We start from the raw sequence: 18270 nt of genomic DNA on the forward strand, positions 1-18270 counted from the left end.
AGTTTATTCTTACCCATCAAAGGTTACAAGCGCGAGAAAATTTGCCTTATTTTTGAAAGGGAGAAATACCCCCTAAAAGTCATCGAATCTTAATGAAAATCACACCATCATATTCAGCATATCAGAGAACCCTGTTATAGAGGTTTCAAGCTTCTATCTGCAAAAATGTGGCATTTTGTATTTTTTGCCAGAAGAAAGATCACAGATGCATGTTTATTTGCTTTTTTGTTGTTCTTTTCTCAGGGGTAATCATATCAACCCAGTGGTCCTAGAATATTGTGAGATGGCTCATTTGAATGGAAACTAAAAGTTCTAGTGCCCTTTTTAAGTGACTAAAAAGATTGGAGGGCATCTAGGCCCCCTCCCCTACCCTTTTTTTCCCCAAAATCGTCGGATTAGAATTTTGTTCATCATAGTTGAAAGGCCCAATAAATATGCCTTGTCTAGAGGATATATCCATGGGAGGGTATCTCTATGTGGAAGTTGGGCCAGATTTCCTGGGACTATCTAAAAAATAATCAAAAATTAAATAAAAAAAACTAATTTTTTCAACTAAAAGTAAACAGCAGCATTAAAACTTAAAGCAAACAGGAATTAAAAAGCAAATATGAAGGGGGTTGCCTCTTCCTCAACACCTTGCTCTTTAAGACAAAGTTTGAATTTTGTCCCAATTCTTTGAGAATGACTCCCGAAACACAATGGTCATTTAATTGGAACAATAAGAAGCTTTTTTCAAAAGTACTAAAAAACTGTAGCATAGAGAGCAAGGTGTTAAGGACGCGGCAACCCCCTTCACATATGTAATAATTTCTATTTGATTTAAGTTCTACTGTTGCTCCTTACTTTTGTTGAAAAAACTTGTTTTTTTATTTAATTATGATAATTATTATTATTAAGAGAAAATACTGAATCACCTGCAAATGGCAATCTGCTCTTGCTAGCCAGTTTTCTTTTTAAACATGCTTTTGGACTTTTGGTGACTATTAGCTGCTTTGAGCTGTTTTAGCCCTTAAATGGATAAGAATCGAACCCCAGAAGCATTAAATGCATTAAAAAAGAGCATTACAAACATCAAAGGATACATTCACTATCATCCTAGCCAAATTATTTTATAAACTATAAATTCAACCCCATAAGTTGAATCAACTATGATGAAACAAGAATCAGAAAAAAAAGAAGGACACATGGGGAATGGGTAAACTCCTAGTTTAGCTACTTTTTGCTATCTTGGGATGGGGTTTGGTTAAGAAAATGAAACTTCCAGGGATGGGTCAACAGACTAAAGTAAATCCAGGGAAGGTATTTTGGAGTAGCTGCCTCTACTTCTTCTCTTTCTAGAGGGCAGTGACCTTTGATAACCTTTAAAAATCTTTGTGTTATGAAAGTGAAACCTTGCAAAAAGGATCTTTTGCTTAAATAAAGTACAAGAAACCTGCTTTCAGCTTCACAACTTTGCTCAATCCCAATTTATGAGGTTTCAAAGATGTATAAATACAATCCCCAAATTTAGAAAAAAAATCCATTAATATGGCTTAAAATTCTACTCAAATAACATAAATTACATTTCCAACTAGGCATTAAGATGGGCAAGCCCCAACAGTTCTTAACCTTGTATTAGTAAGAGACCCAGAAACAATTGTTAGTTTCAAGCCTGAACGGCCATTTGGAGCCACTGACAACATTGCAATTGCTTACCAGCTTAGGTTGTTTCCTAAGAAAAATCAGTATGTAAGACATGTTTATACAAATTACAAACAAGTTAGGCAAGAAGTATCAAGACAAGATTGGTCATTCATTGAGAGTACAGATGCTCCTGAATCATAAAGTAAAGTGAAAGAGATTCTTGTATCATCTTGTGACAGGCATACTACAATTATGTGGATCTGTAAACCAAGAACTCTTCCTTTTCTCACCTGTGACATTAAACAGGCAATCCAAAAAAAGCAGTGGAACAAATATAAAGATATGCCAACACAGGCGAATTATGATAAATTTAAGCAACTCTGTAATAAGGCTTGACAGCTTTCAAGAAAACTTACAAGAGAATATGAAGAAGCAATTGCAGATGCTTCCAAATCAAATCCCAAGAAATTTTGGAGGTATGCTTCCCTACAAAAACCAAGGAGACACTCAGTAACTGAGCTTTCTGTTGATGGAACATCTATTACCAGCCCTAAAGACATTGCTGAGGCACTGAACAATCAGTTCCAAAATGTCTTCACTACCCTAGAAAGAAGATCCACTTCCCAATCAACCTAAGTATACAGTTGATAAACCAATGCTACCAATTACTGTCAGTAAAGATGATGTTAAGGCTAGACTGAAAAACCTGAACCAGAACAAATCTGTACAGCCTGAGAGAAGACACTCTCAGACATTAAAGCAACTTGTACAGAATTGGCCTTGCCTCTCACAGCACTTTTCCAAAAGTCCCTGGACACAAAGATAGCACCTCAGAACTGGAAGAATGCTAATATCATCCCTATCCATAAAGGTGGCAGCCAATTAGACCCAGCAAATTACTGTCCTATTAGTACTACATTTGTTGTTGGGAAAATTCTGGAAGGATTAGTTAATGCTGCCATTGTCAGACACCTCGCCTCCAACAATCTTATTATGTAGTCAACATGGATTTAGATCAGGACAATCCCTTGACACAAATCTGATAGATGCATACAATTTTGTGACTGAACTCCTAGATAGAGGAATCCCAGTAGATGTCATTCTCCTAGATTTTGCCAAAGCATAAGACAAAGTATGTCATTGTCAACTACAGGCAGAATTAATTGTGATTGGGGCAATTCAGGAGGTTTTTGAGTAGGTGATGGCATTCCTGAAAGATAGAAGGCAGAGGATAAAAGTGCATGGAAAGGATGGTCAGGCTTTTAACTCAGACAGTACTGAAGTGGAAAGTGTGGAGTCCCACAGGGAATGATCCTTGGTCCAACATTATTTAATATCTATATCAACAATACCCATGATCTATCAAAAATAAAATGAACCTGTACTGATTATTCAAAAATTATCAGTCCTGCAAAAAGAGCCAAAGAGCAAGCCTCATTACAAGCTGACCTAGACAAGTTCTCAGATTGGGCAAAACTCTGGAGGTTAGAATTCAACATTAAGAAACACAGGACAATTCATTTTGGCAGAAAGAATGTGAGAGGTCAGTACCCCGTGTGAAATAGATAGTGTTTGGCAGATTATTGATTCCTCCCATGCTGAAAGAGACCTGGGTATGGATATCAACTATATGGCTAATATGGGGATAAAGTTAATTTGTGATGCAAATGAATGTTATATTTAGATTCAGGATGCAATGGTATATATTTGAACATTAGGAGGATGGGCTATATAGGCTATTCTGTAAATATATTGGTTCTAAGAAATTCATGAATTTCTTAAAAAAAAACTGGGAAAACAAGGAAAGAAGTGAAGATAAAGGTTCTCAGCAAAAGTGCAAAATGTGTTAACTACAATTAGTCTGCATATTATTGAGTAAGAATTGTTTCCTTAAGATGTTTCCTTTTGTCCAGCTGGGCTCCTAGGCTTATAATACTAGTTGGCTAATTTAAAGATTTGTATATATGTATGCTATTAAATTAGCCATCTGGTGGTATCCCCTGGGCATACTTGTGGATGAAGATTTGAAGTTTGATCAACATGCTCAGTCAGTTGCCTCTAAGGCACTCCAGGCTCTGGGAACTGTAAAAATAAAATATTCTGCAATAGGTCACCAAAGCTATACAAAGGACTTGTTTGACCAAAACTGGAATTTAGCATGTGTATGGTAAACCCTATTAAATAAAGGTGACAAAAAAAAAAAAAAAAATCAAAAGTTGAACAACTAAATCAATAGTGTTGTAATAACCTGGACAACCCATCCCAGCTGGATAAGTTACAGGTTCCTACCTTCTCCTATTGATGAAAGCATGGGGATGTCATCATCACAGTTTATATAATTATCCAGTATGATCATTCCCTATCTCACCCATTATAAAAACCCGGACCAGGGTGCGAGTGCTCCAGAGAACGTAGAAACATAAGCGGCATCAGATCTTTTCATGGGTAGACAAGTCAGATTTCTCTTGGACCCGAAACTTGGCTTCAACGTTGGAACACTAATTTTGAAGAAACTAATTTAAAATTAATTTATTCCAATACATACATGAAAATTGGTAGTTAGTAGTGTAATGTTATTATTAGATGTTTTTAGGAATTAAAAATAGGTTTCAAAGTCTCAAGTTGGTTTCAAAGGCATTTTGAGAAAGTTTCTGCCAAAATATGTGTTCCATGGTAATTGGACTGCTGATGACAGATCAAATGAGAGGAGCTGTTTGTACGCACAAACAGCTAGTTTGTGCGTACAAAATATATATATATATATATATATATATATATATATATATATATATATATATATATATATATATATATATATATATATATATACTACAAAAACTTTACAAAAAAGAAAGTTTTTTTTAAAGAAAAGTAAAGGCAATATTAAACTTAAGATCAGTAGAAATAGAAGCCTACAATAATTCAACCCGAAACTTGGCTTCAACGTTGGAACACTAATTTTGAAGAAACTAATTTAAAATTAATTTATTCCAATACATACATGAAAATTGGTAGTTAGTAGTGTAATGTTATTATTAGATGTTTTTAGGAATTAAAAATAGGTTTCAAAGTCTCAAGTTGGTTTCAAAGACATTTTGAGAAAGTTTCTGCCAAAATATGTGTTCCAGGGTAATTGGACTGCTGATGGCAGATCAAATGAGAGGAGCTGTTTGTACGCACAAACAGCTAGTTTGTGCATACAAAAGATATATATATATATATATATATATATATATATATATATATATATATATATATATATACTACAAAAACTTTACAAAAAAGAAAGTTTTTTTCAAAGAAAAGTAAAGGGCTATATTAAACTTAAGACCAGTAGAAATAAAAGCCTACAATAGTTCAAACTCAAAACGATCAAAAATTACTATTAAAGAATAAAAAAGGAAAGGAGAATAATTGGTATGGTGGTAACACTGCATATAAATTTATATGAATGTATATATAGTGGGCTGTAATAATGCAAAAGGTAAATATAACATTGGTTTAAGAATGAAAAGAAAGACAAAGAATAAATTTTATGACAATAATCAAGTAAAAAATAAGTTTTATTTGAACAATGCCATAAAGCAATGACATTTGATTATGATATTTGGTGCTTTGCATTGATATTTCAGTTTTAAAAGTTTTATCAATTTTTTCTCAAACAAATTTTTTCCCAAAAGATTTTCAAACAGAGGTGTTTATTGTTTAAAGTTCAGGGAAGGTCTGCCCATTTCATACGAAAACATTGATTGAAAACGAAACTAGTCTTATCTAGGCTCTCTGCCAAAACAGGTAACTAGACTTGTCAAATATCACAGGAACTACAATCTGAGAAAATAAATATCACAACATGAAAAAAAAATGATAAACTATCCAGTTGCGGATCCAGAGGGGGGGGCAAGGGTTACCCCCGTAAAGTAGTCTAAAGTAGTGTAATTTACCTAATTAATGCAAGTTTGCATTAATTAGACTTGCTCCTAACGTAAGTTTGTCGGATCAACCTACTTTGCGCCCCCCTCCCCTAAAAAAAATCCTGGATCCGCCCCTGAAACCATCACACCTATTCCACAAGTTATTAGAAGAAAAAAACATCCTTATTTTCACAAATTTCATCAACCCCCCACCTCCTTTTTTACAAAATCCTCCATAGGGCAATCATTTGAGTCCACTGTCTTTAAATAATAGATTAAGTCATAATTTGTATATAAATTAAGTCATACCTGTGAGATGGGACAGTTGCAAACCACTTGGCTGGCTCACCAAGTTTTTTTCTGCTTTTGCAATTTTGAATAATGCACTTTCTAACCATTTCTCATTGATTGACACAAACACACTGATCCATAACTGCACAAAGAAGTGGGAGGAGCTTTTTGTTTGCACCAAGAACAAAGACCAGAAATGATCTGCAATAAGCTTACTGGATAATTATATAAACTGTGGTCATCATGGTGTACAATTTGCTGCATACTCAGTCCTAGCAACAAAATATACCTGAACCTGACCAGTCAACAAGAACTAGAGGACACACCATGAACCTGTACTACAAACAAGCCAACACCAGACTACAGAACATCTTCTTCTCAAATAAAATTATGGGACTCTAGAACTCCCTGAGTGAAGCAGTCTCATCCCCTAGTGTGGAGGCCTTCAAGGGAGCTGTGTAAAAAGGTTGCCCAAACCATGGCTTTGTGAATGAAATGCAACCAACATTTTGGCTCAACATCTTCATTAACCAGCACCTACAGGATAATATGGTAAAAATTTAGAATTGGTACTCCTGATAAGAAAACATGTTAAGAAAACAATTATTACTTTAAAATATGTATAATGATCCTAGTTAACATATTATCCAACAGGAGAACCTTTATCATCAAGTCTATCCTCTTTTTCCAACTTAAAAGAAAAGATTTACAATTTTCTCCACCCTAGAAACACAATGCATAAATCTTTTGAAATTGCTACTATAAATTGTTCAATAATAGTTTTTATAGATAGTGTCCATCCCGGCAGTTGTTAGTTAATGAAATAGCATGTGTTTAAAGAAAAAGCAGTGGCAAAAATACAAAATATTGCTATAAATATACATATAGATACATACAGAGTATATACCCCTACCCCCCTAATGTGCAAATATATAAAAAAAATTGCATTCTGAACCTAAATATAACCAAATAAACTTTACCCCAACCCCTAAATATATCCAAATCAGGGTATATATTTGCACATCAGGGGGTGGGGGCAAAATTTATTTGTGATGTAAATGAAGGTTATATTTAGAATCAGAATGCAATTTTGGTTGTATATTTGCACATTAGGGGGGTTGGGGTATATACTCTGTATGTATATGTATATTTATAGCAATATTTTGTATTTTTGTCACTGCTTTTTCTTTAAGCACATGCTATGTCATTAACTAACAACAGCTGGGATGAACGCTATCTGTAAAAACAATTATTGAACAATTTATAGCAGCAATTTCAAAAGATTGATGCATCATGTTTCTAGGGTGGAGAGAATTGTATTTTTTTTTTAAGTTGGAAAAAGGTTTAATATTTACCACATCATATTATTGAGTTATGACTATAATGAATATACCACTTTATGCCTTTTTTATGATCTTTACAAATATAATAATCATTTTTGTCAGAAATTAATTTTAGCCCCCACCCCTATATATACCAATTCAGGGTATATTTTTGCACATTAGTTTGGTGGGGAAAGTTTAAACTTACCTCTCATTTACATCAGAAATAAAATCACCCCCACCCCCCTAATGTGCAAATATAGGCTAAACCCTGAATTGGTATATATAGGGATGGGGGCTAAAATTTATTTCCAGCAAAAATGATTATTATATTTGTAAAGAGCATAAAAAAGGCATCAAGTGGTATATTCACTTTAGTTGTAACTCAATAATATGATTCGGTAAGTATTTACTGGAAAAAGAAGGAAAAAAGAGGATAGACTTGATGATAAAGGTTCTCTTGTTGGATAGGCTAATAGGCCTATGTTAACTAGGATCATTATACATATTTTAAAGTAAGAATTGTTTTCTTAACATGTCTCTTTATCAAGAGGACCAATCCTAAATTTATACCAATAATATGTTATTTGCTGGACAATGCAATTTAAGGTAGGCTAATTCAGAACTAAAACCAAAGAAAAAGAAACTGATAACTGAAAATTAAGGTGAAATGTTGTATTTTTGAAATTTCAAAAGGTAAAGACTTGTCTAGTAGGCACAATCTCTAAGACTTAGAAATCAGAAAAGGGTTAACCTGGAAGCTTGACAATACCTTCCCAGATTAGGCCTATTTTTATAGCCCATGATTCATTACTGAAATTTTCGTTTTCCTAACGTAACAACTTTCCAAGGTAGCAAAAATTAGCTAAACTAGAATTTTATCTTAACCTTAAAGTAAGTAATTAAATCATGTAAGATTCTGACTAGTAAGGTCTCTGCGTCATATCATGTGCATAAAATTTCGAATACTTCGCTTTTCATTATAATATGACTATAGGGATAGGGAGCGCTAAAGTATGAGAGACTGGCAGAACGCCAGAACCATTCTTCTGATCTCTATCATCTAATTCTTATTGAAGGAATATTAGGTTTTACTTTCGCAAAACTTGAAAAATTCATCAAATTTTAAAGAATAAAGACTTCTTCTTCTAATTCACAGCAGGTGGGCTATTCAGTTGATACTATTTAGCCCTTTTCTTTTTGCTTCACTCTGTGGGCTACAGGGCTACTGGCTTGATTGTCTCTTATTTATTACATATTTTCGGATATCTTTCAGTAGATTTTGTAACTCAAGGAATTCAAATATAAGATGATATATGTTGATTTATATGCTCTATGTGCAGGTATATTTGGCTAGGCTTTTGGCTTATAGTGAGATTTTGTGGTTTTTGAAGCATTTTAAAAGTTTACAAAGCAAGGTATGTTGTGTAGACGTCAGCATATTACATTCAAATAGGCAGTGGTCAATTGTTTCATTATTCATGCTACAATGCCTGAAAAGAGGGGACAGGGGAAATGAACCACTTGAAATAGAAAACTTATACGAAAATGCAAAAAAATTTAGTCCATTTGTTCCAGAACGAATTCTATGATAAATTTTAGAAAAAAAATTATTGGGACAGGAGAAACGGCTAGGATTGATGTTATCAAAATCAGTATCCTATAATCTCCTTCAGTAAAATTCTCTAATGGAGATGGGTTTTACACGTGGTTGGTCAATATCTATGGCATTTTTTGCTATCTCATCAATCTGATGATTACAAATCAGATCAGATTGACTCGGACTATGTTGAAAATAAATTCTTATGCCACTTGAAACAAGATTTTTCGTAATACTGATAAAACGGTTAATATCAGCGTCCGACTTATACTGAAGAGCTGAGGCCAGCAACTCAAGGCTTGATAAAGAGTCGGAATATACTATAATATTATTTGAAATAGCAATCAAAGGTTGGTTTTCCATAAGGTGTTCTAATGTCATGATTATGGCATTTAACTCAGCAGACATTATAGATACATTATTATATAATCTCTCGCCCATTGCAATTTTCAGGTGAGGAAGGAAAGCACCACTTGCTACCTTCTCATTCATTTTTGACCCATCAACAAATATTTGGAAGTGGTTTTTATTAGTAATTGTATTAAGTTCAGCAAATTTTTTATGGACAAAAGCAATGGGGGTTAAATCTTTATTCCACTTTGAGAAATGAGTATTTATTATTGGGAAAGACCAATTCCATGGAGGGGATTGGGGGAAAGTAGGTGCAATAGATTTTGCCGGTACAGGGAACTTCTTCTGAATATTGGCATACTCATCTGCAATGCCTCTATATATAGCTGGATTTCTCAACCAATTATGTAGGGTGTGTGAGCTATTTGATTCAATTTTTGTAAGATGTTTTATCAAAAGAAATCTACGTCTCTCCCTTATTGTTGTTAATCCACTCTTCATGAGCAGAAACTTGGTGCTTGTGTGTTCCCTAAGACCGAATATGAGACGTATTATATCGTTTTGTATTGTTTCAATTTTTTGCATCTGGGTCTTTGCACATGTACCAAAGACGATGAGCCCATAGTCAATATGGGGTATTATATGTGATTTATAAAACTGGAGTAAGGTTTTCTCCTTTCATCCCCAGTGTGTGGAAAGAAGTCTTTTTAGTATAATTGTTATTCTATAGCATTTTCTTATTGTGTTTGAAATATGGAGATGGAAATTAAGTTTTTGGTCAAGCATGAGACCTAGGTAATTAATATGATTATCTTCTGGAATAGTTGTTCCATTTAGAGATAATGTTATTTTAACATGGATTTGCTTCTGGCAAAAATTGACTATTTTTGACTTGGTAGGTGTGCCGGGTCGATCTAACTGTTGAGAGAAGTTTTAGAATTGGAAAAGTGACTTTTGCAGCTTTGACTGCAATCTCAAAGGTGTTGCCAGATGACCAAAGTACCAGATCATCAGCATGTTGTGGATTCGTGCGGGGGAGGTTCATGTCCCAGAGATATAGGGCAAAGAGGAGGCAGCTGAGGACTGCTCCCTGAGGAAGGCCTTTGATTATTGTCTTTTAGGGTGAATAGGCCGAAACTTCACAAACAATGAAATTTCCCAATTCTATGAAAGATTTTATAATATATGCTAGCTTGGGGGGTAGTCCAAAGTTTGAAAGTTTAATTAAAAGTTCTGATGGTTCACATTGTCATATGTCACTTCAAAATCTAGGAAAGCTGCAACTAGGACATTATTTTTTGAGAATGATTCATTTATTGCATTTGTTAACAATATATAGCATCTGTTGAATATGAAAGCATCTATTGAGGAGAGGTATTTCCTGAAGCCAGTTTGAGTGTGAGGGATCATATTATTTTTTTTCAAGAAACCAGAGGAGTTGATAATATATCATTTTGTCCATTATTTTTCCCATCACAGGAGTAATCATTATGGGCCTATAAGACTCAGGGTTATTTTTGGGTTTATTTTTCTTTAGGATTGGTAGGAGGGACGAACATTTACAGATATTGGGAAACATAGATGAAGCCCAAGCATGATTATAACAATTTAGAATTTTCTGTTTGTATGAAGTGATGAGATCCTTTATCCATGTAAGATGTATATTGTCATAGCTGCCACTACTCTTGGTCCTAATATGATGTATTGCATTATTCACTTCCTTGATTGAAAATGGGCTGGTTATATACTCGGATCCTGGGCGAGGTTGGTAACATAGGTTCATAGGAATTGGGGGCATTTTGCTACAATTATTTGATGTTAACTTATTAACAAAAAGAGTGGCAAATAGCTTAGCTTTTTTATTATCATTGTCATAATGTGTATTATTATGTATAAGCTCATACAGGAGTGGGTTGGGGAAGTCTTTTTCCCACAGATGTGGCTGATGACTTTATGTATAATTGGCTCATGTGTTTCTCTGGAGAGATTATTTGCAAAATTATTCCAGTAGTTATATTTAGCATTTATTATGGCCCTTTTTAGATTAGATTCTGCTTGTAATTTTTTTAAATATTTGGTAGGTGATGGTTCTTTTAAGAATGCTCTCCTAGCTGCCTTTTTTGTTCTTCATTTATGTTGGCACTCATTTGTCCACCATGCTTTGGAATATGTTTAGGGAAGGTTTTCCTGGGTGTTGTCCTAGGGATGGCATGATTAGCTGTATTTATTAGTAAAGATGGCAAAACTTCAGCATGTGTGTCAGCTGTTGCGTTTGAAATGCATGAATTTTGGGTGAAACTTGTAATTTCATCATTTAGCTTATTTTGGAACATAGGCCAATTTGCTTTAGTGTTGATATATTTGGAGGTATGTGATAGGGTTTCAGCAGGTTCGCTTAGGGAGCAAACTATGGCAAAGTGTTCAGTACATAGACTATCAATTTTATTTATATAAATTTTTTTCAAAATATTTAAAGACACAATTTGTAGGTCATTTGTAGAGAAACTGCCACTTTTGGGGTTGAAATATGTATTCAGGTTTAGAGGGGTAGCAACAGCTAATTCATTATTATTTGAAGTCATACGCTCAATGAACTTACCAGCTTTATTTGCTGGTTTATTCACCCACAAAAGGCTGTGGGCATTAATATCTCCACAAATAATGAGATTTTTCAACATGTTAGGATTACTTATATAACTGAAGAAATCCATGGCATCTGTGGTTTGGCCAGTAGCGTTATAAAAGCTTATTATGTAAGTTTTTGTATTATTCAGCCAAACACTGATACCAATTGTATCAACATCATTTACAAAATCTGGAAAGTTGATGCCACATAATTTTATATTATTTTTAACTATCAAAGCTACTCCACCTCCTTTTCTCTCTGATGATCTATCCTTTCTCAGGATAGTGTAACCCAGAGACTTAATCTGTTGATTTTGGATTAAATGAGTTTCCTGGAGGCAAGCAATATTGATGGAATTATTATTCATAAAAGATATTAGTTCATTTAAATTATGTTCAGTAAGTGATCCTACATTCCACTGGATTATTGATATGTGTTGTGTTGTTGATTTATTTTTCATATGACTGTGTATCAATGTTCAGCTTTGTTAATAGTAAAGAATGAGCATATGATTAGGGATGTAGATTTTTGCCAATTCAGCAATGATTTTTTTTTCTGTTGTTGTTGTATATTCATGGCCTGAACTGCATTGCAGTTTAGAATGAATAAGCATATATTTGGGGTTTGCGTGTTTGGTTGTGCATCCACTTTGTCAGTTAAGGGATTAATTCCTGGTAGTATTTCTGGTTTGTTTCTTGTTGGGAGGGGGTGCCAGGCCGACCTCATCTCACTAGGCAAGGAGGCTTGTTGGCATGGTGATTCTTTCTGATAGAGATGTGAGCTAGGGGGCTTAGAGGATGGTGTTTTGTAAGGAGTACTTGATGCATTGAAAGTGTTTGACTTGGGAGTTTTATTTGATTTAAATATAGGTTTTATTTGGTGTGATTGGGCAGCATTTGCTTCCATAGCTGCAAAAGGGTATGGAATGGCCTTCTCTATTGCTATTTGGAGTGTTAGTGCTCTTTTCTTATATGCAGGGCATTGTGATTTATTGGTGGATTCATGTGGGCCTTTACAATTGATACATGTAGACTGAGTGTTGTTGCAAGTTGTCAACTCTTTAGGATGGGATCCTTTACAATTGCTACAAGCTAGGAGAATTTCATTGCATTTATTTGTTGTATGTCCCAGTTTCAGACACTTCTGACACTGGATAGGCTTTGGCTTGTATTCCTTGTGCGGTTTGATTTGCCCAACTAGGAATAACTTTTCTGGGATACTAATTTTTTCGTTCACTGTAAATAAGAAGGATCTACTTGTTTTTAGGCCATTGGAGTTAGGTTTACCAAGCCGGGTAACATCTTCAACTGGGATTGTGTTGCCAGCCCTATCTGAGAGCCCTTCTTTTAACTCCTGAATGGGTATTTCTGGGGGAACATTATAAACTACTATTTTTGTTGGGGATTGTTTTGGGTTCCATTTAGATGCATTAATTGGGGTATTCAGAAGGGATTTTAGATTAATTCTTGTGTCTGCTGATTTCTGATCTTGGACAGCTATTAGCAGAGATCCATCACGGTGAATATTAAGAGAGAACATTGATTTTAGCAATTTGAAAATTGCAACTCTTATTGCAGTAATCTTTTTTATTTTAAAGGGGGTATTAGGAGAAATTTTAAGGTAAATTCCTAAGTTTTTGGAGGGAGAATCTTGGGTGGGGAGAGGGGAAAGGCTTTTGATTGGGGAGATTTTTTTCCTTTTTTTAGAGCTTTTTTATCCAAGGTAAACCTTACTTCTTCTTCTTGTCTTCCTGTAACCCATCCTGGCTTCCCTAGAATGCCTGGTACCCCAGTTGAAAGAAAAAGAGTTCTTAGCTTCCTAAGTGCCCTAAACAGTCTTACTCCTTATTCTGACCCTCCACACAGCTAGTTTTCTGTTTCAACAGAAAACTCAAACGAGCCCCAGGAGGCTAGTTCAGTTGGTCCTACAATTTTACTTGCCCCACCCCAGTGCCAAGTTCTTGAAGTCCTTCCTGAAGGTCCAACGCATGTATCATGCCAAACCACTGAATGCAGCATGGATAAATATGTTCAAACGGACAGCGTCACGACATCCCCCCCATCACAAGCAGATTTTACAAAAATTTTGACTTTAAAAGAAAAGCTAACGGATGTGTTAATGCTAATTAGAGATTTTTTGTCATTTTATGAAAATGATTCAAGAAGTCAACTTACAAATTATTCCATCACAAACAAGGTAAATAACACCTTAGATTTTCATCATCAAAACAGTGTATTGTCCCCAAGCTCAATGAATATTGATTCATTGAGCTTGATGCTCAATGAATCAATATGATTCATTGAATGATGCTCAATTGGAGGCGAATGAAGTTCGTCCGGAATGATGCAGATCTTGTCTGCTGACCACGTGCCTCTGGATATGGGGTCATCCCTTAACTAAACACTCCGATCAGGGTGGCTGCAACCTCATGTGGTGGGTGGAGCCCACCCCGGGAATATCAGTATCCAGGTTAAACCTAGCTCTAATCAGATTCCAGGCCTAGGGTCAGTTGGGCTAGCGACCCTCCACCTGAAAATCAATTGCTACGCAAAGTGACTACATAGCCTCGGATCCGGACCTCCCTTTAAGATCTCGACCTACGCGCGTCAACGGACTGCTTCTTTCTGAACTACAAGCGAGAATATCCAAAGCGTCTTCTGCCATGGGCAGACTGAACCGTCACCTCTGGCGAAAACCGAACATCAGTCGCACAACGAAGCTGCGGATTTTCAACGCCCTCGTCGGCTCTGTGATGCTCTATGGAGCTGAGACGTGGCAAGCTTCAGCCGCAACGCTCAAGCCAATTAATGTCTTTCAGTCGAAGAGCCTGAGGAGGATCGAAGGTCTACGATGGTTCGACTTTGTCAGCAATGAGAAGCTGCTGCAGCTCACCAAGCAGTCTCGGTTTTCGACCCAAGCAGCCGAGCGACCACTACGATGGTTCGGACACCTACTTCGAATGCCTCCACACCTACCTGCGAAAACGATCCATGACTTCGACCCTGTCAAAGCCGGTTGGAAGCAACCTCGCGGCCGACCGAAGAAACGATGGTCTGACAGCCTGTCCGAGTTCCTGGCGATGGCAAATATCAGGTTGAGCGATGTGCAAACGCTTGCCATGGACCGAAGTGGATGGAGGAGGCAGACGTCACTCTCTACGCCGAGCAGCGCCCGGCAGGAGACATAACTAACTATAACTATAACTCAATGAATATTAATGAAGGAAGCAGAGGATTAAGTTCATCAACTTTAACATTGTCCCCAAGCTCAATGAATATTAATGAAGGAAGCAGAGGATTAAGTTCATCAACTTTAGCCAATACGAGTGACATAAGTTCAGAAATTGTACCTGACCTCAATATCACCTCTTTTCAACCTAATTATAATCCTGACCTTGAGAACTTAATCAGAGATGCCCGAATTTGTTTTGAAAGTACTGAAGTGATTCTGACTAATAATAAGGACTTCTCAGCAAATAAGAGCAAATGTGCTAATATAATTTTAGCAGGTATTTGCAAATTAGGTGATAAATGTCATTTTGAACATGATCGTGCTCCAAGCAAGCTGCAGGAAAAAAGTATTCCTGATAATAGTGTTATAAAAAATTGCAAGTTTTTTAAGCAAGGATATTGTAAATTAGGTTCAAAGTGCCCCTATAATCATGGATATATTACCCGTAACTTCAAAAAACAAAATGAAGCTAGTTCAAGAGTTTGTTCTCAATTTTTATATAACAAGTGCGACCAAAAGAAGTGCTCGTTATTGCATTTATGTCGTTTTTACCTCACTGGCAAGTGTATGAAAACAAAGTGTAATTTTGACCACGTTCCTTTATGTAAGTTAGCATCAAGTGGGCGGTGTTTTGGGTGTGATAGCCTGCATTTTTATGTCCCCCCTTCCTTTTTACGAAATAAATCGAGCTACAAACAAAAAACAAGTGCACAAACTTGGGCAGTCCCAGCTATTACCAGTCAAGGTAACAAGGTAACCCAACGTTTTTTAGGGCGACGCCGAAAGTATTCACGACCCCTCCCCCCCCCTAGTTCGTGTTCCATTCAAATTTCAGTCTTATCCCCCTGCATACCCGATACAGCGCAGTATACCTCAGGAATCCATCCCTCGAAACAATCTTCCGCCCCAAGTTCTTACGCCTGCCCAGTCAGTCCAACCCCCACAATCACTTTACTCAGTTTGGACCATCCCCAAACCCCCCTCACTCATTTTCCTCCCAAAAATCCACTTCCTTTCGACTCCGTTCTTTTCCGTGCGTCCAAGAAGTTACCGGCCGGTTCTGGACTCCACCCGTTATTTGCCGAAATACACCCCGCCCCGCCCCGCTCAGACACCCCCCACTGTACTTCCCTCCCTCAGCATCATCTTGCCCCCCCCCAACCCCCATATAAAGATCACTCCCAATTTGACTTATTCCCAGATCACCAGGAAACCTTTCTCCCTTCACTTGCACTTTATCCCCCCTGGCTACCCTACCAGTATGACTCTGGTTTAAGAGTAAGCAGGCAGAACGATCCACAGGTAACATCTACCCGCAAAATTTCCAAAACCTTAAATAGTAAGACGAAATTTCACTGTAGTTCCATTCCAACTTAATAATGTCCCCGTAATTTGTCCGCTTTCCTCCTTTTCTCTCAAGCCTTGTCCAGTCTCGCCTTTTAATAATACCTCAACACCTCCCCCTTACCAACAGCACCTTTCTCATAAACTTCAACCCCAAATAACTCCATCCTGAATTGAAAAAAAATACCAAAACCCAAATAGGTTTAATTTTCCTACTTTCCTACTTAACTATTCTGAGATCCAGAATTTTGATAAAATTAATAAACTCGAGGGTATCTCTTAGCTTCAGAAAATCAATATTATTGTTTAGACATAGGTACAGTTCAAGAACCCAGATTACCTAAAAATCTATAATTAAATTCAGCTTATGAGGTTTTGCTCGCCTGACCCCCCTCTTAAGAAAAAAGGGTGTGGTATTTTATTTTTTATCAAAGACAACTTACAGCCACCACGCATCCCCATCCCCAACTTAGCATAGTCCGATGAAATCCTATAGTTGAGCCTAAGACCAACAGCACTACCCCGTCAGTTCAATCCAATTGTATCCGCTGTCTGTTATAGATCATCTAACCAATGTATTGACCAGAAACGCAAATGTATCCAACAGTTTCTTATAAGTGCTGACTGTGTTATCAAAGTATCCGAACACTGGTATTTTCTTACTTGGCGATGGAAATGACCTGAGAATGGACTCCATTTGTAACTCTATTAATATTAAAAAACTGTCTAAAATATCTACAACAAAAGGTAACACCTCTCTGAATGTTATTTGTTCAAACATGAGTAAGTATTACAACTCCCCACAAGCACTGCCACCATTAGGAGGCAGTTACCACTATTGTCTTCTTTTTCTCCCTCCTCAGCCATTGAACATTCCTTTACTACCTCCATTGGGGTTTGCCGTCCCCTCAGTGACACAGGAATTTTTTCTTTTGGATCATGGCTGACCAGTGAAAGTTGGTCAGACCTTTATAATTCTAATAACCTTGATGACAAAATTTTGATTTTTCACAAAAAACTAATTGATTCCTACTCATTATGTTTCCCAGAAAAAAAAATCAGAAAGTGCTCCAGTGATAAACCTTACATAAATAATCACATAAAAATATTACTCCGCACGAAAATAAGCTTATTTAAGAGGAGTAATTTAGCTGAAGCAAATAAGTTAAGAAAGGAATTAAAAAGTCAAATTAGAAAAGCTGCCCGAGCCTATTATAAAAATAAAATAAAATACTTGTGCCATGATAAACCAAAGAACTGGTACTCTGAAATTAAAAAACTTACCGACAAGAGTCAAGAACAACAAAATTTTAATATAAATGAACCTCCAAAGACCACAGCTAATGACCTCAATAAGTTTCTGGCTTCTATTGTCCAGAGTCTCCCACCACTATCTTACGAATTTCGAGATATTCCTGTTCCTTTTTCACTCCCACATATTTCTCCACTTGATGTTGTAAAAAAAATTGAAAAACTAAAACGATCAAGCATTTGCCCTTTAGATTTTCCTGTTCCTCTGATTAAAGCTTTCAGTGATTACTTCTCAAAACCCCTATCCACCCTGTTCAATGAAATTACCGAATCTGGACAGGTCCCTCAATATTGGAAACAAGGCTTTATTACCCCAATAAAAAAGAAAAATGGGAAGCCTGGCTTTGATGGCATTTGTCCTATTACCCTCAACTCAATTTTTTCAAAATTGTATGAAAGTTTTCTAGCAGACTGGCTTAAGATTAAAGTCCTCCCCCTCATTGATCTTAGACAGTTTGGTAATCTCAAATCCACGTCAACCTCTCATTACCTGACCCATCATGTTGATACCAAGGGTAAATTACTTGAAAAACCTAACACTTGGCTTAATCTAATTTCTATTGATCTTCAAAAAGTTTTTGATTTGATTAACCACAATTTACTCATAGATAAACCTATAAATGAATTCCACATTGAAACTTTCCTTGTTAAGCTCGTTGC

General features: G+C 36.2%; 1 protein-coding gene and 1 long non-coding RNA gene across 7 annotated transcripts in view; one reads left to right on the forward strand and one right to left on the reverse strand.

The window, feature by feature from the left end:
• The window catches only part of LOC148947123 (synaptic vesicle glycoprotein 2C-like), a 123021-nt gene extending 114914 nt beyond the window's left edge, over positions 1-8107 (reverse strand). The window contains exon 1 of one of the 3 annotated variants that reach the window (XM_089096884.1): positions 8036-8107. The gene's annotated coding sequence lies outside the window, so the exon portion shown is untranslated. Of the gene's footprint in view, positions 1-5843; positions 5967-8035 lie in introns of those variants that run through there. The other 2 variants (XM_089096886.1, XM_089096887.1) reach the window with 2 other exon arrangements.
• LOC148947124 (uncharacterized) overlaps positions 1-18270 on the forward strand; it is a 114753-nt gene that overhangs the window by 44343 nt on the left and 52140 nt on the right. For 2 of the 4 annotated variants that reach the window (XR_016142424.1, XR_016142425.1), the window contains exon 1: positions 8197-8309. The exons of 1 other annotated variant lie outside the window; for it this stretch is intronic. This is a non-coding gene — a long non-coding RNA (uncharacterized LOC148947124). Of the gene's footprint in view, positions 1-8186; positions 8310-18270 lie in introns of those variants that run through there. One more of the 4 variants, XR_016142427.1, reaches the window with a different exon arrangement.

This window comes from Artemia sp. Qi Xiang Cuo, chromosome 11 (assembly GCF_049724085.1).
Source record: "Artemia sp. Qi Xiang Cuo chromosome 11, ASM4972408v1, whole genome shotgun sequence".
Taxonomy (NCBI): Eukaryota; Metazoa; Arthropoda; class Branchiopoda; order Anostraca; family Artemiidae; genus Artemia; species Artemia sp. Qi Xiang Cuo.